Here is a 21,759-nt window from a genome sequence, read left to right on the forward strand (position 1 = left end):
TAGACGCAAACTGCACTTAGATACAAACTGAGAATTTGCTTTTGCATCATAATAGTTTTTGAACAAACGCAGCTTTTGGTTTTTAATCGCTATAAGATTTCCGCTGCACTAATTCACCCCCCCCCTCTTAGTGCTCTCGATCCTAACACCAATGACTAAATGGTCACTAGGTCTAGGAACAAGCTTCCATACCTCATTCCTCTCAAATTGGTTCAATTCCTCTTACATTGCAAAAACCCATGAATTATCTTTCAAGGCTTCATCAATGCATTTAGGTTTAATATGAGAAAGGAAGGCAGCGTTAGCACAACAATTCTTGAAGGAAGAACGAGTTTGAACCCCTTTTGATGTATCTCCTATAATTAGCTCATTTGGACGAGTATCTATATACTTCCATTCTTTGGGTAAGGAAATTTTGGAAGAAGATGCATCCAAGTTGCTATTTTGAGGAGGGAGTCTATTTAAATTCAAATGATCAAAACCAAGATTATTATCAAAATCATTTTTCTTTAACTTAGAAATTTCATTAAAAACTACATGAATAGACTCTTCTATAACTAAGGTTCTTTTGATAAAAACACGAAAGGCCTTAGAAACGGAAGAGTAACCAAAAAAGATGCCTTCATCGGATTTAGCATCAAATTTTCCTAAGGCATCCTTTTCATTCAAAATAAAGCATTTGCAACCGAAAACTTTAAAATAAGAAACATTTGGTTTTTTGTTATTCCATGATTCGTAGGGAGTTATTGATAGAGATGGTCTTATTAGAACCATATTCATGACATAGCAAGCCGTATTAACGGTTTCGGCCCAAAAATACTTAGGTAAACTATGTTCATTTAACATGGTTCTTGCCATTTCTTGTAAATTTTTATTTTTTCTTTCAATTACCCCATTTTGTTGAGGATTTCTCAGAGTGGAGAAGTTGTGATTATATCTATTGGATTCACAAAAACTTTGCAAGTCACGGTTTTGAAATTCGCCACCGTGATCACTCCGAATTGATAAAATCATGAAGCCTTTTTCATTTTGAGTAAGTTTACAAAATTTAGAGAAACATTTGAAACAATCACTTTTGTGAGACAAGAAATAAGTCCAAGTGTATCTACTATAGTCATCTACAATTACGAAGGCATATTTGCTTCCTATTAGACTCATTGTATCAATTAGTCTAAATAAGTTCAAATAGATCAATTGCAATGATCTAGTGGTTCTAATTTGATTTTTTTGGTTTGAAATTAGTTTTTATTTGTTTTCCTAGTTGACAAACATCACACACTTTGTCCTTAACAAACTTCATATTGGGAATCCCTTGTACTAACTCTCTAGATGAAATCTTAGATATTAGTTTCATACTTGCATGGCCTAATCTCCTATGCCAAAGCCAAGTATCATCATTTAAAGCGGAAAAGCACATTTTATTATTAACTCCATCAAGGTTGATGGTGTAGACATTATTTTGTTTTAAGGCAATCATTGATATGTTTTTGTTTGGTTTTTCAATAATGCATACATTAGATTCAAATTTAACGATGTAACCTTTATCGCATAATTGACTAATGCTTAAGAGATTATGTTTCAATCCATCAACTAGCAACACATCATAAATTGAAAAACTTGATTTGTTACCTATGGTTCCCTTGCTAATGATTTTACCTTTGTTATTGTCTCCGAAGATGACATACCCTTCTTCTTTGCTAGTGAGCATAGAGAAATGAGATGGATCTCCGGTCAAGTGCCTTGAGCATCCACTATTATGATACTATCTCTTGCTCCAAGCTTGTGAGTTTGTCTACAAAGAAAGATGGTTTTTAGGTACCCATTTGATTTTGGGTGCATCAAAAATTGATCTACTAATTTTGTCATTCATCAGTGAATTATTTATAGTTCCTTTAGGAACCCATATCAACTTATGTGGACTAATTTTCTTAAATGAACATTTGTAAACAACATGTCTAGATTTACAACAAAAGTTGCATTTCAAATGAGGTGAAATATGTAATGTGGGTCCTTTAATGAAAGTGGTAGGATTTTGGTGAGATTCTCTCACAAAACCAATTCCACTTCTATTTGCGACGTGACCCTTATTTGAAAGGATCATGTCCAAGCCTTTGCTACCGACCTTAAACTTGTTTAAGGTCTCTTTAAGTAGCAAATTCTCATTTTTTATTGCTTATAAGTGTTCACACTTAGAACATAGAGGAGTTTGAAGACTATCAAGCTTATTTTGTAGTAAGGCATGCTATTTCTTTAATAGATTGAACTTCTTACTAATAGTTCTACATTCATCAAATAATTCATAAAAAGTGATAGAAAGTTCATCGAAAGATAAATCTTTATTAATTAAATCACATACCTCTCCTCCTAAAGCAATTAGCGCGAAGTTTTCCTTCGATTTGTTGCTAGCTTCTTCATTCTCGGAATCACTTGAGTCATCCCAAGTTGCTTTTAAGGCTTTCTTCTTCTTCGATTGCTTCTTCTTGGCTTGGAGGCATTCATTTTTGAAGTGCCCCGGCTTCTTGCATTTGTAGCATATTACTTGGTCATTTTTATGTTCAAGTTAATTTTGGTATTATTTTTAAATTTGTTCTTTCTTATAAATTTTATAAATTTTTGAGTTAAAAGTGCAATGTCATCGTCACTGTCCTCATTACTTGATGTTCCTTTCAAGTGGTCTTCTTATATTCTAAGTGTCATATCCTTCCTGTTCTTTGGAAGGGGGTTCTCGAGCTCTTCATGAGCATGGCACGTCATTTCGTAGGTCATAAGATACCCAATAAGTTCTTCGAGAGGAAATTTTTTAAGTTCCTTGGCCTTTTGAATGGCCGTAACTTTTAGTTCTCAATTCTTTGAAAGGGATCTTAAAATTTTAGTTACTAGTTCAAAGTTAGAAAAACCTTTACCAAGAGCTTTGAGTCCATTGATGACATCTGTGAAATGGGTGTACATGTCTCCGATGGACTCACTTGGTTTCATCTAGAAAAGTTCGTAAGAATGCACAAGAATGTTGATTTTAGACTCTTTTACTCGGCTAGTGCCTATATGAGTGAACTCAAGAGTTCTCCAAATATCAAAACCCGAATCACAAATCGAAACATGATTAAATTCATTTTTGTCAAGTGTGTTGAATCTCGTATTTTGATGATGAAACCACTTCATATATGCTTATGATTTAATCTACGTTTTGAGTGACGTAGGATGCTTCGATCAGGATGAGACAATTAAAGTAGGAAAATCATGTTGTGCCGAAGTAACATGTCAGAAGATTGGACGTCGGGCCGGTGGATCGGTCGGCGTATCGACAGAAGGCTTCGGGCCGTGGACTCGGGCATCGGGCCAAAAAGAGCGGGTGTTGTGCCAAGGATATCAGAGTTGCGGAGTCAACTGGCCGATTGGGCAATAGGCTACAGGAGAGGACGATGCGCCGAAGAATCGAATGAAGCGTCGAGGGACCAATGACATGCCGGACAACTTGGTTAATTGCTTACGATTAATTGTCTCGATCGAAGTTTTGTTTTAAGTGTGCAGGATTAACTACGATGGAAGAAAGGCATGTAGTAGGAGTTGCGCCGGAGTCAAAACAATGATCACGTTGGGAGTTCGAGAGTTCGACGAAAGTTCGGACAGTCGTCGGAAGTTCTACGGGAACAAATCCGAACCATAAGCTTGCCAAAGAAGCTCGTCGGAACTCGCCAAGTGAATCGTCGCAAGTCCAGGAGTTTGTTGGAAGTCCACAGGAGCATCACCGAGGGTTCATCGGATGATCGACGGAAGTTCGCCGGAAGAAGCGATTGACGCACCGGAGCAAGTTGCAGTAAATGTCTTAGGAAAAATCGTAGTTAGCACATTGATTAAGTTGGAAATGGGAGGTGATCCCATTAACTTAATCTTGGGGCAATTGGACCCCTGAAAAACCCAAATTGGGCCGAATGGATCAACCCATTCGGACCCTGATTTCTGCCAGGCGATTGAACCGCCCAAGGCAGGAGGTTGCACCGCCTGGGCTCAGTCTCCGAGCGAGACTGGGAGGTGCAACCGCTCCAGCCAAGCGGTAGCACCGCCTGGGGCTCAGTCTCCGAGCAAGACTAGGCGGTGCAACCTCCCCTGATAGGAGGTGGCACCGCCTGAGCTCGGTCTTCGAGCTCTGCCGGGCGGTGCAACCGCCTTAGTTAGGAGGTGCAACCACCTGAGCTTGGTCTTCGAGCTCTGTCAGGAGGTGCAACCGCCCCTGATAGGAGGTAGCACCGCCCAGAGGCTCAATCTTCGAGCTCTGCTAGGTGGTGCAACCACTCCAGTCAGGAGGTGCAACCGCTTGATCCCGGAATTCCAAGAATTGACAGTTTTGAGCTCCAAATTTGAACTGGGTTGGAGCCTATAAATACCCCACCCATTCAGCACTAAAAGGGTATCAACTTACACCGAAATCTTAATCTTTTTCTATGATTCTTAGAGCTTAAAATTGTTGTAAAGGCCAAAAGTTCTTCTCCCTCTGTTCTTCCAAGTTCTGAGTTGTAAAGAGATGAGAGAAAATTCTGTAAGGGTTGTCTCCTAAGCCCATCAAAAGGAGTGAAACTGTAAAAGGGTGGTTGGCCTTCGCCTATTGAAGGAAGGCCTCTAGTTGACGTCGGTGACCTCGTCGGTGGAGGAAGCCAAAAGTGGAGTAGGTCAAGATTGACCGAACCACTCTAAATCTCAGTTTGCATTTACTTTGAGCATCTTATCTTTATTGCAAACCTCCTCAATAGCTTACTGCCTTATATGTTTTTACGAACGTGTTTCAAAGTTCAATGCTTTCCGAATCGGGGTTTAAGACGCAAATCAGTTTTATCATACGAACATCGTATTTCAGTTTGCGCTTACATTCTAATTTCCATTATAACTGCAAACTGCCTTTATATCTTTGCTTTAACTTCATCTCGCCTTATCTCAAGTTAAAGTGGTTTACGAATCAGCTTTTATACCGAAATCACTTTTATCGTACGAACGTCGTATTTCAGTTTGCGCTTATATTTTGATTTCCATCATAACTACAAACTGCGTTCATACCTTTGCTGCATCTCTCCTAGTCAAAAGTTGAAGTGATTTAGAAATCTGCTTTTTTACCAAAATCACTTCTATCGAACGAAAGCAGTTTTCGATTTTAATCGCATAAGGTTTTTCGCTGCACTAATTCATCCCCCCCCCCCCCCTAGTGCTCTTGATCCTAACAATTGGTATCAGAGCTCGGTATTTCTCATTTTGGATTTACACCCGAGAGAAATGGCTCTTCATGGCTTTCAAGAGGGCTTATCAGTCTTTCGTCCACCGTTGTTTAACGGATTGGACTACACTTATTGGAAAACTCGAATGAGAGTTTTCTTGATTTCTATGAATTTGGATTTATGGAATATCATTGAAAACGGTTTTCAACTTCCCTCTAAACCGGTGAACGAATGGTCGGATTTGGAGAAGAAGTATTTTTCTTTAAACGCAAAGGCTATGAATGCCTTATTTTGCGCTTTGGACAAAAATGAGTTCAATCAGATTTCTACGTGCGAAACGACTTTTGACATTTGGCGAACACTTGAAATCACGCACGAGGGAACTAGTAGAGTCAAAGACTCGAAAGTTAACATTTTATTACATGATTTTGAGCTTTTTCGAATGCAACCAAGCGAGACTATAGGCGATATGTACACCCGTTTCACGGATGTCGTCAATAGTTTAAGAGCTCTTGGAAAATATTTTTCGGATTTTAAACTCGTAAACTAGATTTTGCGTTCTCTTTCTAAGAAGTGGGATTCAAAAGTAACTACAATACAAGAAGCTAAAAACCTAAACAACTTACCACTTGAAGAACTAATTGGTTCATTGATGATATATGAAATGGTGCACAATGCACATGATGAACATAATGAACAAAATCACCTTCCAAAGAACAGGAAGGATTTGGAACTCTGGACAAATGAATACCACTTGAGCGATGACTCAAGTGATGAGGACAATGATGAACTTGAACTTCGAACACTAAATCTTAATAAGTTTATTAAACAAAAATATAAAATAAACAATAAACTTGAACGAAGGAAGAGGCCAAAGAAGAAGAACACAAAGTGGGATGAATCGAGCTCCTCTAAAGATGAGGAGAAAATCAAGAAAGACGAGGTGGCAAACTACGTCTTAACCACTTTCAATGATGAGGTAATCGAAATCCCCCTAATTTATTTTGAAATTACTTGATGCTTTCATGATGTATTTTCTTTTTTAGTTTAGAATTAATGTTTAAAAAAATATATATTATGATCATGCTAGTAATTTCAAAAATGATAATATTGCATATTTTATGATAGACAAACAAAATGATTTTGATTGAAAATGTGAAATCATGGTTAAGAAGTAATAATGTGTATCATGTTGATGTCCATTGTTATTTCTCGATTTTGAGTATATTAAATCATGTTTAATTTGAAGTTATGATTAATGAGTATATATTTTTGAAATTATGTATGATGATTCTTGATAATTATGGATTATCGATTTTCATGATAATAACAGTGGCTTTAAAAATTGATACATGTTTTGATCTGACATAAATGAAAAGGCATGCTAACATGAAATCGATCACTTAAGATGAAACACTTAGAAAAGAGAGAAAAATATATTATCAATGAAATCATGAATCTATTTATGTTATAAATATTGTGAGCCATAAAAATGATTTTGATGATTTAAATTTGAAATGAGTTTTATCAAAATCATGATCATGATTTGTCAAATTGAATGAATTGAAAATGAATGATGATTTTTCTCTTGAATGATTGTGACCTGTATTCCTTGTATTCATGATATGATTTTTATGCAATTCTTTGTATTCATGAAAGGTTTATCTCATCACCCAATTATTTTCTTCTTGATATTCCTTATGTGATAATATGAATACATGAAATATTCATTAATTTATTTTGATGTATACAAATGAAAAGTTATAATCATGCATGGTAGGATATAATTTGACAAAATTGATACCATCATGATATGAAGCATTTATGATTTGCAATGATGGATGCAATACTTAAGCTTTTTAATTATGATGTGATGTATTGCATATGATGTAAATCATGATTTAAAATGCTATGAGTTGTTACTAAAATGATGTATTATAAATGTTGATTTAATGTCATGAATACTCTAAATGATGAATGTTTAGTATCATGATCAAAATGTTGATAAATAGTTAAAAATTTAAGTATCATGTATAATATGCTCATAATATTGATTGATTTATTCAGTATCATGCATGAATGAAATATAAGGTTTTTGAAATTGTGCATGTTTGAATTTGAAAATATAATGATGCACAAATAAGATTGAAACCTACCTTTGTCATGATTTAGAAATTAATGTAAAGGGTCTTCCCTTCTTTTTGCCAATGACATAGGGGGAGAAAGAGTTGCTAATGTGCATATCTCAAAGAGAAAATTGCTAGCTTGCGTGTCTTAAAATGTTGAAAATTTTTTGCTAGCTTGTATATTGTAAACTTGCTATCGTACTACCATGATGATGAGCATGTCTTATCTTCATGATTGTATTTGAAAAACTATGATAAAAATATGTTCGAATGAATGAACTTGTTAAAATTAATTTTTGGACTTTCTTGATTGAATGATCAAATCACTCGATTGCCATGATGATTTTACACAATTACATGCCCTAATAATAGGTTGGAAATTATGTGCTTTGGATACAAAAATTTTCATGATAATAAGCATGTTTTGTCCTCATGATTGTATTTGAAAATCAATAGCACAGTCTTGTCCGAATGCATGAAAGTGTTAATTTCATTTTCGGATTCTCTTAACAATTGGATTTTCGAATTATCCTCTTCCAGACTTAATAAGCATATGTCATATCAAGTTTAATTCATATCATTGATTTTTGACATATGGAATCAACTAGCAAATACATCTCTCATACACTTATTATGTGAACAATATTTTGTTTTGAGAAATGGATTTGATGAAATGATTCCTGCTTATAAATTTCTTCTTGAAAAAGGAAGTCATTTTTACGTACAAAGATTTGATTCACATACATATCTTGATACTTGTAAAAATGTGTAATATCCCTCGCTTTTAAAAATTATTAATAAAGATTTATATGTAAATTGGAGGACCTATATGTAAATATAGAAATTACAAGGACTAAACTGCTAAGTTGCAAAAAAAAAGAAAAAAAAAGGGAAAACCGAAAATTCGGTATTATCCCACCGCCTCCCACGCACTCTGTTTCTTCCAGAAACAGAGAGAGCGGTGGGGCGTGAGGAGAAGAAGGAGAGTGGTAGAAGAAGAGAGGAAGAAGAGGGAGAAGAGAAGAAGAAGAAGAAGAAGAGGGAAAAGAAGAGAGGAGGAAGAAGAGGGAGTAGAGAAGAAGAAGAAGGAGAAGAAGAAGAAGAGGAGGTGGCTGCAGCGAGGGCTGCAGCGAGAAGCTGTGGGGCGTGGGGAGAAGAAGAGAGGAAGAAGAGGGAGAAGAGAAGAAGAAGAAGAAGAAGAAGAAGAGAAGAGGATAGCTGCGGCAAGGCTGCAGCGAGGAGGTGTGTGGGGTTGGGGAGGAAAAGGGAAGAGGAGAAGAAGAGGGAAAAGAGAGGGAAGAGGGAGAGGAGCGAGAGGTGGCAGCAGCTAGGGCTGCAGCACCTCTGTTTCCTGCAGGTGGAAACAGAGGAGAGGTGTGGGGCGTTCGAAGAGGAGAAGAAGAAGAAGAGGAAGAGAAGAGGAAGAGGAAGCAGGGGAAGAGGTTGTGATACCTCTGTTTCCTGCAGAGGAAACAGAGGAGAGGGTGTGGGTGACGTCGGGGAGAAGAAGGGGAGGAAGGAGAAGAAGAGAAGAAGAAGAAAGGAAGGAAAAGGAAGAGGAGAAGGGAAGAAAGTAGCTGCGGCTGCGGTTGTGGCAGCTGCAGCTGTGGCAGGGAAAGAAGAAGAGAAAGGAAGAAGGGGAGGAGAGGAAGAAGAGTAGGGGCTGCGGCTGCGGCGATGGCAGCTGCAGTTGGAAGAGAAGAAGGAGAGGAAGATGAGCAGGGGAGGAAGAAAAGGCTGTGGCCGTGGCTGAGGCTGCGACTGCAGCATGCAGCTGGGAAAGAAGAGAAGGAAAGGAAGAAGAAGAGAAAGGAAGAAGGGAAGGAGAGGAAGAAGAGAAGGGGCTGCGGCTGCGGCGATGGCAGCTGCAGTTGGAAGAGAAGAAGGAGAGGAAGATGAGCAGGGGAGGAAGAAAAGGCTGTGGCCGTGGCTGAGGCTGCGACTGCAGCATGTAGCTGGGAAAGAAGAGAAGGAAAGGAAGAAGAAGAGAAAGGAAGAAGGGAAGGAGAGGAAGAAGAGAAGGGGCTACGGCTGCGGCGATGGCAGCTGCAGTTGGAAGAGAAGAAGGAGAGGAAGATGAGCAGGGGAGGAAGAAGAGGCTGCGAGTGTGGTGGCTGCGGCCGTGGCTGCGACTCCGGCTGCGGCTGCAACGTTGGCTGCGGTAGCTGCGGTAGCTGCGGCAGCGGTGGTGGCTGCAGTAGCTGCTTTTGGGAAAGAGAAAGAGTAGGAACGAGAGAAGGGAAGAAGGAAATAGTGCAGTTGAAGGGGGCTGCGGTTGTGACCGCAGTTGCGGTCGTGGCTGCGATTGTGGCAGCGGCAGCGGCGGCGGCTGTGGCAGCTGCGTTTGGGAAAGAAAAAAGAAGGAATGAGAGTAAGAGAGAGCAGGTGACTGTGCGTCGATGTTCGACACGTGATGTAGTTGCGAAGAAAGGAAGAAAACGGGAGCACAAAATGAAACAGAGAGAGGACACGGAGAAAAAGTAGAAGGATTTGGGCTGGCACCTTCTTTGGATCTTCGGATCGAAATCTTTGAAAGGCAAGTTCCCTGATCGTTTCTCCTATAATTGCTTTGATATTTCTTATTGCAAGTTTCCCGCTTGTTTCAATCCTTTATATTGCAAGTTCCCTGATCGTTTCTCCTATAATTGCTTTGATATTTCTTATTGCAAGTTTCCCGCTTGTTTCAATCCTTTCTATTGCAAGTTCCCTGTTCGTTTCTCCTATAATTGCTCTGATATGCCTTATTGCAAGTTTCCTGATCGTTTTTCCTATAATTGCTCTTATATGTCTTATTGCAAGTATCCTGATCTTTCCCCACTGTCATTTTTATCTCTACATTTGCTTTGATTATGAGGAACTTTGAATTGTACTAGCCTTGCATTTGTTATATCTCCTGTTTACATGTAACGATTCGAATCTGTGCAACTTTTGAGATTCTGATCTTTTGATACCGAACTGCCTATAAGACTTTGTGGTAACTCTGATTTGTTCAAAACTGATTTCATTGGAAACTAGACTCGTAGACCTTTCTTTGATATATGGATTGAAAGATCTGAAATCCAAACACCTGCCCAGTTATCTGTTGAATCTGACATTATGAATTCTGCCAACAGAGATTTTGTTCTATGACTCTTGCTTACCAAATTATTTGTAACTCTCTCTGTTGGACAGTTCAATTCATATGAAGCCTGTCTTATCTGAAAGTATTATCCAATGATTATTTCTGAGTAAATTGGAGCACGATTGATAGTTTGAATCATTTGTTCAATGTGCCTTCTGTATTCTGCCAGAAATCGAGCTTTGGTCGATTTCTCATATTCTGGTTTCATTCCTTTGGAAATTGATATCCTTTAGCCTTCTTATTCAATTGAGCTTTATATTACTACTTTGAATTCTTGTATGCTCTTGTCCTTAAAATTATTGCATTCTTGAAAACTGTTGTGTAACGTTTATGCTATATCGTATTGACTCATATAGGCACATGTATATCCTATTGTTCCGCATTTGCTTTCGATATGTGCCTATTCCAGTTTCATTTCCTTTGGACATTGAATTCATCAAATCTTCTTATTGAATTGAGTTATTTGTGATTGCTTGGATTCCATATGTGCCCTTGCTTTCAATTCCCTTCAAATCTGAATATACTTGTGAAAGATTATTGCTTACTTCGGATTGACTCGTAAAGGCACATGTACGTTTGTTGTTCCGCGTGTGCTTCCGATATATGCTACTTATTGTTGAAACTGTCCTTTTGTACTCTGGTGTGTGGGATTGTCTGGACCTTTGCCAGAAATGGTAAAGGGTATGCGCTGATTTGCCCGCTTTGTGGGGTCCCGCTTTGTGGGATATTCTGGTATGCGCGATTTGCCCGCTTTGTGGGGTCCCGCTTTGTGGGATATTCTGGTATGCGCTTATTTGCCCGCTTTGTGGGGTCCTGCTTTGTGGGATATTGCTGACTGAGATCCCACTACACCCTCTATATGTTTGAATGACATCCAGAGTTTTTGGTGAGTTATTTCTGTTCGTGCTCTGGATAGTTATGATATGATTGCAACGTCAAGGACGACGTTTGAGATTCTGTACGACATATGAGTTTGATATGCTCTGAAATGCTTCATTCACTGATGATATGCTTCGAAATGTTCCATATGCCGTTGATATGCTCCGGAACATTTCATATGCCATTGATATGCTCCAATTACTCTGTGCTCCATTTGCTATGAACTGATATGTTCTGAAATGTCCTATCTGTCATTGATATGTTCCAATTACTCTGTGCTCCATTTGCTATGAACTGATATGTTCTGAAATGTCCTATCTGCCATTGATATGTTCCAATTACTCTGTGCTCCATTTGTTATGAACAGATATGTTCTGAAATGTCCTATCTGCCATTGATATGTTCTAATTACTCTATGCCCCATTCGTTATGGATCAAATATGTTTTTGAAAGACATGATACGTATGATTTGGTATCTATTGAGATGGTATCCTTGAGAATTCTTGTATTCTGCCTTGCATTATGATACCTTACTCGTTTGAAACCGTTCCTTTTGTTCTGAATATGCTTTGTCACTTGCTGAGCCGTTTTTGGCTCACTCCGTTGTTATATAAATCTTTCAGGTCAGCTTGTCACTCTTCGAGATGTTTGATTTGGGCTGAGGCAGTGGATAGCTATTCAGAATAATGGGCAAGTCTGGTTGGTTATTACGATATTGTTGTATAAGTATGTCTTGTATGTAATGAAATGTTGTCGATGAACCGAAATGGATATACTGTGTCAAAGTGTTAGGAGATCTCTCTTATTTGGAATTTCGAAATGTTAAGCCTACTTTATGATGATATGAACTTGTGGTGAATAGTTGGAGTTCTGATTGTATAATTTATTTAGCTTGTGGATTTATAAGTGTTGTTCATGTTTGTCAAGTTGGCTTGGGTTGCCATAAATGTGAATTATCGAGTGATGTGATATATGATTATAAACTGCACAGGTTTTATGAATGTGAATATGAATAGAATGTTTTCAGTGTCCTCAAACGTTAGTTTGGATCCTGGATTGGTCTGTGACGAAAATTTTAAAAATCATGGATATTTTGAGGGGCGTGACAAAATGAAACATGCTTTAATATCTTATCAATTTTAACTTCATTCGAGTAAGCTCAGAAATAGCTTTCCTCCTTCATGTAAAAAGAAAATAACAAATAAAATGAAAGAAGTTTTCAAAGCTATCTCCATGTCATGTTTTCCTTGAGATGTTTGAATATTTGGTATCTTATCACTCTTTGTTGAAAAATGACATGAACCTGCTTATGGCATCGCACTTATATTTAAAATTTGTTTATATCGTTCTCCTTTTTGTTGACAACAAAGGGAGAGAAATATATGAATTGATGCTATGATTGCCATATTTGCTCTATGCCATGGTTGCATTATAATAATATATCAAGAACTAGCATCGCAACTTTACTTATTGATATCTTGCCAAGTGATGAAATGCTACAATTGATAAACACTTGAAATGTTTGCATTACGATATCAAAAGCTTACATTGCAATCTTACATGTTGATATCATACCATTTGATAATAGCAAACTTGCATGATAAAACTTGATATTATGTTTTTCATGCAATGAGTTGAACCAATATCACAAACACTTGATTGTGGTACTTCTCCTTTTTGTTGATGACAAAGGGGGAGAAGTATGTTGATGACATGACATGTTATGCATAAGTTCATGATGACGTGTTGCAAGTATTCATGATGAATATTGCAATGACTTGAATTCAGTTTGAATTCAAGATTCTATCAATATGGCATATTGATAGGGGGAGTTTGTTTAAACTCCGGGAGTTAAGGTTAACTCCGTCATCAAGTAGTTGTCATCATCAAAAAGGGGGAGATTGTTGAATCTCGTATTTTGATGATGAAACCACTTGATATATGTTTATGATTTAATATGCGTTTTGAGTGACGTAGGATGCTTCGATCAGGATGAGACAATTAAAGCAGGAAAATCATGTTGTGCCGAAGGAACATGTCAAAAGATTGGACGTCGGGCCGGTGGATCGGTCGACGTATCGACAGAAGGCTTCGGGCCATGGACTCAGGCATCGGGCCAAAAAGAGCGGGTATTGTGCCAAGGATATCGAAGTTACGAAGTCAACTGACTGATTGGGCAATAGGCTGCAGGAGAGGACGATGCGCCGAAGAATCGGACGAAGCATCGAGAGACCAATGACATGCCGGACAACTTGGTTAATTGCTTAGGATTAATTGTCTCGATCGAAGTTTTATTTTAAGTGTGCAGGATTAACTATGATGGAAGAAAGACATGCAGCAGGAGTTGCGCCGGAGTCAAGACAATGATCACTTTGGGAGTTCGAGAGTTCGACGGAAGTTCGAACAATCATCGGAAGTTCTGCGGGAACAAATCCGAGAAGTCCATAAGCTTGCCAAAGAAGCTCATCGGAACTCACCAAGTGAATCATCGCAAGTCTAGGAGTTTGCCGGAAGTCCGCAGGAGCATCACCGAGGGTTCATCGGATGATCGACGGAAGTTCGCCGGAAGCTCGCCGAAAGAAGCGATTGACGCACCGGAGCAAGTTGCAGTAAATGTCTTAGGAAAAATCATGGTTAGCACATTGATTAAGTTGGAAATGGGAGGTGATCCCATTAACTTAATCTTGGGGCAATTGGACCCCTGAAAAACCCAAATTGGGCCGAATGGATCAACCTATTCGGACCCTGATTTCTGCCAGGCGGTTGAACCGCCTAAGGCAGGAGGTTGCACCGCCTGGGCTTAGTCTCCGAGCGAGACTAGGAGGTGCAACCGCTCCAGCCAGGCGGTGGCATCGCTTGGGGCTCAGTCTCCGAGCGAGACTAGGCGGTGCAACCTCCCCTGACAGGAGGTGGCACCGCTTGAGCTCGGTCTTCGAGCTCTGCCGAGCGGTGCAACCACCTCAGTCAGGAGGTGCAACCGCCTGAGCTCAGTCTTCGAGCTCTGTTAGGAGGTGCAACCGCCCCTGACAGGAGGTAGCACCGCCCAGAGGCTCAATCTTCGAGCTCTGCCAGGCGGTGCAACCGCTCCAGTCAGGAGGTGCAACCGCTTGATCCCGGAATTCCGGGAATTGATAGTTTTGAGCTCCAAATTTGAACTGGGTTAGAGCCTATAAATACCCCACCCATTCAGCACTAAAAGGGTATCAACTTACACCGAAATCTTGATCTTTTTCTATGATTCTTAGAGCTCAAAATTGTTGTAAAGGCCAAATGTTCTTCTCCCTCTGTTCTTCCAAGTTCTGAGTTGTAAAGAGAGGAGAGAAAATTCTGTAATGGTTGTCTCCTAAGCCCGTCAAAAGGAGTGAAACTGTAAAAGGGTAGTTGGCCTTCGCCTATTGAAGGAATGCCTCTAGTTGACGTCGGTGACCTCGTCGGTGGAGGAAGCCAAAAGTGGAGTAGGTCAAGATTGACCGAACCACTCTAAATCTCAGTTTGCATTTACTTTGAGCATCTTATCTTTACTACAAACCTCCTCAATAGCTTACTGCTTTCTGTGTTTTTACGAATGTGTTTCAAAGTTCAGTGCTTTCCGAATCGGGGTTTAAGACGCAAATCATTTTTATCGTACGAACATCGTATTTCAGTTTGCGCTTACATTCTGATTTCCATTATAACTGCAAACTGCCTTTATATCTTTGCTTTAACTGCATCTCGCCTTATCTCAAGTTAAAGTGGTTTACGAATCATCTTTTATACCGAAATCGCTTTTATCGTACGAACGTCGTATTTTAGTTTGCGCTTATATTCTGATTTTCATCATAACTGCAAACTGCGTTCATATCTTTGCTGCATCTCTCCTAGTCAAAAGTTGAAGTGATTTATGAATTGGCTTTCTTACCAAAATCACTTCTATCGAACGAAAGCAGTTTTTGATTTTAATCGTAGAAGGTTTTCCGCTGCACTAATTCACCCCCCCCCCCCCCCTCCCCCCCCTCTTAGTGCTCTTGATCCTAACAAAGTGCACAAAACAAGGCATTCGTACCCTTTGCGTTTAAAACAAAAACCTTCTTCTCTGATTCATCCCATTCACTCATCAAAAGAGAAGATTTTTGAAATCTATTTTCGACAATATTCTAAAGCTCGAAATCCATGAAAATGAGAAAGATCCTCATTCGAGTTTTCCAATACGTATAATCCGACCCATTAAACATAGGCGGACGTGTAATGGAATGACCCTCATGTATGCCGGAGTAAGCCATCTCTCTTGGGTATTAAACTAAATATAAGAGTGAGCCTAGCTCTGATACCAATTGTTAGGATCGGAGCGGCACTAAGAGGGGGCGGGGTGGGGGGAGTGGGGTGGGGGATTGAGTTAGTGCAGCAGATTAAAACTTGTAAATTTGAAAATGATTTTGTAAATGTGTAGAGATTTCAATTCATCAATGACTTGGAGAAAGTATCTCGAGTAAAGTGAGAAGATGAAAACCAAAAGCTTACTGCTATGTAAATAACGGTTTCAGAAAAGTAAATACTCACACATTTAAGGAATACACCAATTTAAAGTGGTTCGGTCAAAATGACCTACATCCACTTGCGAAGATTTCTTCAATAAGGCTCCCAACTTCCACTAGCAAATCACTTTGATGTGGAAGGATAAATACCCCTCTTACAACTTTTTATAAGTGGTTCACACTCTTACAAATTTTCAAAGAGAAAAAGGGAGGTAAACACTCAAGCTATTGAAAATAAAACTTGCTAAAGACTTTGCTAAGGCTTTTATCTCAATCTCTTGCTTCTCAAAAGTTGTTCTCTCTGCTAAGAATTGAGAGGTATTTATAGGCCCCAAGAGGATTCAAATTTGGGCTCCAAATTTGAATTGCTTTTGGGTTTCCCGGTGCTGGCGGTGCCACCGCTTGTTAGTGTCTGACACTGACAGTGTACTGGCGGTGCCACCGCCTAGTCTGACGGTGCCACCGTCGGACCTCTCGGGTGTTGGGCGGTGCCACCGCCCAATCCTGCAATTTGCTGGCGGTGCCACCGCCTAGACTATTTCAACTCACTGGTTGGGTTCCAAACTTGGCCCAAATTAGTCCAAACTTGGGCCCAATTGGCCCCTAATCGGGTTATAGGATTAACCCTTAATCCTAACCCTAATTATATATAAACTATGAAATTAAGATATAGTCCTAAGTAAGTTTTTAACCGGCAATGTCGAGTTTCCTTCCGGCGAGCTTTTCGACTAACTTCTGCAGACTTCCGATATACCATCGGATTTCTTTCGGTGGACTCCTAGCAGGCTCCCGGTCTTGTAGCGAGTTTAGCGAGTCTTTGGCAAGTAGCCGAACCTTCTCGGTGATCTCCGCGAACCTTCGACGATCTCTCCGACGGACTTCCGAAAACTTCGGCAAGTCCTCGATTTCTTCTCGGTTGGTTCCGCCAGCACTTCCGATGAATCTTTGGACTCTCGACGGACTCTCGAACACCCATCAAACTTGACTCCGGTAAACTTGCTTTATGTCTTCAAGCTATCGTAGTTAATCCTGCACACTTAACTCAATAATATGGATTAGATCAATTAACTCATCAATTGATTTCATCATTAAAATCCGAGAATCAACAGCACCTATGGTCATGTGGTTACCTAAAAATCACTCTCTTTTGTAGAAATATTTACCATCACAAGCTAAGAGAAAAAATAATATTTTGATAGTGGATACTCAAGGCTTATGACCTAGACCCAAAATAACTCATAAAGTTCTCTAGCCAAAACAATAAAAGAAATATCATTAGAATTAGAACTATTGGTTATAAAATGATTTTAAATGAAGATGCTTTATATTTGAAATCTTATGTTTTGAAATTATGTGTTACACAATTGATCTTGATGATGGTTATAAAATCTTGGTTTTGGTTTTAAAATGCATGTTTTTATTTGGCATAAAAGAAAAAGGTATGTTTGTATAAAATATATCACATAAATAAAAACTCATAAATAAGGGAGAATGCATTATTCTTGAAAATATCTCTATCCCTAAAATCTTATCAAGTTTTTAATAAGAAATTGATAAATCTATTTATGTCATTTAGAATCCCTTGAAAGTGATTTTGATAATTTGACAAATTGAGTGAGTTGAAAATAATGATGAATGTTTTGAAAATAAATATTTGTATCATACTTATGGTTTTATATTTTAAAATTATGTATAATGAGTTAAAGTAATGATAGTTTAAAAAATTATTTACTCAAATATATGAATCGACAATTTTTTTATCACATGAATCATGATTCCATAACTCAATATTTCTTATACATGAACCAATTTCTCTTTTCTTCTTGTTGTTTACTAAAGAGGAGATTTTTTTTTATGAATCATGATTTTTGAATTATTAAGATTTTTATAAATCATGATCTTGATGACTTAAGAATTCTTATGCATAAATTGAGATCTTTTATTTGTTCTCCTATCCCTCGTTTTGCTATTTATGATAGAAATGTTTTATCTACTTCATGATCTTGATTCTTAGATAATAATAAGTTGAGACTCTTATGAATCAAGAATGTCTAATATGATTCTTCTTTTCACTATCTAAAAAATCATAATTTGTCTTTTGATATTCACAGCTTAAAATTTATTTTCATGAATTATATATATCATCACCAAGTTAATTTTTCTTGATATATTTCATGTGATGATTTGAAAAATAATGTAATGAGAAAAGTTTTGCACTATTGTAACCATCCTTTTTTTTTTATAATGACAAATGGGGAGCAAAACTTGCTAGCTTACTCAACTCAAAAGAGAAGTAAGAAGTGTTATCTTGAAAATATCAAGAGAAGGAAAGTTTGCTAACTTATACAATTCAAGAAGATGAAAAAACATGTTATCTTGTACATCTCAAAAAATAATAATAATAATAATATTTTTACTAATTTTCATATCTCTAGAACTTGCTAAGTTTGCATGTTCTAAAGTGAAGCAGAAATTGCATGTTTCAAAAATATACTAATTATACTTTTCTCCTTTTTTGTTGATGACAAAGGGGAAGAAAGGTATGATGATGATTTGAATCATGATATGATGCACTTTGATTATGTATATAATACTCATGATAATGATGTACCTCTCAACGTAATGTGTTTTTTAATGATGCACTTCTTGATGATGGTATAATGTATGCAACACTCTAAGAATTAGGCCTGATAAATCTTTTAAATACATAAATTCTTGATACATTTTTCGAACTTATCGGTTTTTCGTAATTTGAGTTTTCTTTTTAAATCGAGATCACCTTTTCTTTTCTCATGATATTTACAAAAGATTCCACTTTTGGTATTTACAACTTGATGTCTTATTTCTCATGTGATGATTATTTGTAAAGTTTGGGATGTTAAATTGTTTGAATGCATGAATTTGTTGCATATCTTTTCCAAACTTCCTTGATTTTTTTTGTACATAAAGCTTTCATGAAATTATTTCATTTCGTAAATAAAGCTTTCATGAAATTTGAAATATCAATTTGTTTGGTATCAAATTTATTTCATACCTTTGCTCTATCACTTAATGATTTTTGATACACTTAGTCCCTTCACTCATGAATTTCATTGACAAATACATCTCTCATGAATTTTATTCGTGGATTTCTTTCCCATGAATTCTTCCTTGCTCTTCTCATGAAAGAATATTTTTTTATGAATTTTTAGTATGTGATGATCACTTACAAGAAAGGGGATTTGATTTCGTATGGATATCTTGATCCTTTTCATGAATCTCTTCTCCTTGTTGAACTAGAAGCTTGATTCAATGAAACTCATTTATTTTCATTTGACTTGGTTCAAATCCTTTCATGAATTTGGTTCTTGATAAATTCCTTCTTTACCCTTCTTCCTCTTCTTCTTATTTTTATGACAAAGGAAGAAAGAAACTAGCACATCTCAAGTAGAACCAAAAAGCTTTTGTGCATCCAAAGTAAAAATGTTAGCTTATCCAAAAGTAGTTATCATACAAAGTTTTTGCTTGACTTCTCACTTTTGCTAACTTGGATAAATTGGTGTTGAACTTACTTGAATAGTTTTTTTTTTTTAACGCTTGCCTTGTTGAATGATTTCCTTTTTGTTGATGACAAAAAGGGAGAAATGTGGCAAATTGATGGCAATGTGAAAAACGAATTATATTATAAATGCTTGAATATATTGCGAATGCTTGAAATATGACTAGTTTTGTTAAATATATGAAAAATATCAAAATGTATGATTGATTTCTATCGTACTGAGGCATGGATACTTGAAATTGTTTATTCTTAAAATCATGCTTGATTTTATGATAAATGTCTATGATTCTGATGAGGTATCAAATTTATCATACTATTTACAATTGATATCATACCTCAGAATGATGAATTGTCATCTTGCTAAATTTCATATTCGAAAATGATGATTGTTTATCATCATTAGACTTAAAAATGAATATCATGCATTGACAATATTTTTATTGATAAATACGTGGTATCGTATGTTGAATTGATAAATCATGATAAATATCATGATGTGCATGTTGATAAGTTTAAATGAATATAACTTATCGGTTTGATGCTTGAATTCAAAGGCCTTGGATTTAAGAGTGTTTTTTCTCAAGTATAACATATAGATAGGGGGAGTTAAGGTTAACTTCGTCATCAATTGATTGTTATCATCAAAAAGAGGGAGATTATTGAATCTCGGATTTTAATTATGAAATCAATTGATAAATTATTTGATCAAATCTATATATTGAGAAAAGTGTGTAGGATTAACTATGATTGTTATCAAGGCATAAAGCAAAATGAAGCGTCGAGATCGAGATCGAGATTTAATTACCAAATAAGCTCGTCAGAACTCACTAAGAAGATCGTCGTGAAGTCTAGAAGCTTGCTGGAAGTCCGTTGGAACATTGTCGAGAGATCGTCGGAAGTTCGCCGAAAGATCGCTAGAAGCTCGTCAGAAGAAACCTAAACTAACCGGACTTGATTTGCTTAGTATATGCCTTAAGAATCGTAGTTAGCATGTAATTAGGATTAGATTTGGGAGGTAATCTCACTAACTCTCTTAGAGACCAATTGGGCCTGCAATTGGACTAGTTTGAGTCGAATTTAAGGCCCAACCAAGTTGTTGGACCTTGTTTGGCGATGGCACCGCTAGATTGGGGCAATGGAACCTCCCAGGGAACGGTCTCCTAAGTGGTCTGGGCGGTGGTACCACTGGTAGTTATTATTTATCAAGCGATAGTATCGTCTTGTCAGGCGGTGGTATTGCTAGAGCTCAGTATCCGAGACTTTGTCAGGTGGTGGTATCGTCAGACTGGGTGGTAATACCATCTAGCGTCAGAGTGTTAGGCAGTGGTACCGCCAGTACCCTGAAAATCTGGAATGAGACTTTTTACTCCAATTTTAAAGTCATTGGAGCCTATAAATACCTCATTCTTTTCTGCATAAAAGGGTAACAAAGTGCAATCAAAGTGTGAAAAAAAACTCTAAGTGTTCAAGTGTTAAAAGTGTTGTAAAAGTGAGAAGAGTCCTTCTCCTCTCTCTCTTTAGCTTGTAATCATCCAAGAAGATGTGTGAGGCTTGTAAGGGTTATCTCCTAAACCTGTGAAAAGAAAAAAGTATTGTAAAGAGGTGATTGGTTTTCGTCTATTGAAGGAAGATCATTAATGGATGTCGGTGACCTCAACGAAGGAGGAATCGGAAGTGGATGTAGGTCACAATGATTGAACCACTATAAATTCCGATGTGTTCATTCCTTACTGCTTAATCTCTTTATTACATTCAACTTTACTTCGTTACAAATTGTATGAAGATTTTCAAATCGACATAATTTTTCTGTTATACTATTTTAACTCCCTTTAGTGCCGACTCAATCCTAACAAACCCTATCCAAATTAACATAAGTCAAAGCACATCAACATAGTTTTTTTTTTTTTTTCAATGTCCTCTAGGTCTTCCATTCTTAAGTGGAAAATAATATGTCTAGTTAAATTAAAAATAATTAAGTTGTGCATAGTTTAATATAAAAAAAAAGTACATGATGATTTAAAGATTAAGACTTGTCATTGTTAGGACTCAAAATACTTCAAGATGGACGCATAGATGTAATTAAAATTGAAGCATCGATTAAAATTGATGAAACTATATTCGATCATGATGCACATTGTTAAATTAGGGCTTGACTACCCATTAACAACCAATCCAATTGAAAATTGGCAATAGATTTTATTATTATTATTATTATTATTATTATTATTATTATTATTATTATTATTATATCAAACAATTTTGAGTATATAATTTTTTTTTTCTTTCGTAAACTCTTCAATTATTTAAATAACTTAAAACAATATAAAGGATATTTATCAAATATGCTCTTGACACAAAATTTACGATAAACTTGAAAACTCAA

This window comes from Musa acuminata, chromosome BXJ3-3 (assembly GCF_036884655.1).
Source record: "Musa acuminata AAA Group cultivar baxijiao chromosome BXJ3-3, Cavendish_Baxijiao_AAA, whole genome shotgun sequence".
NCBI lineage: Eukaryota > Viridiplantae > Streptophyta > Magnoliopsida > Zingiberales > Musaceae > Musa > Musa acuminata.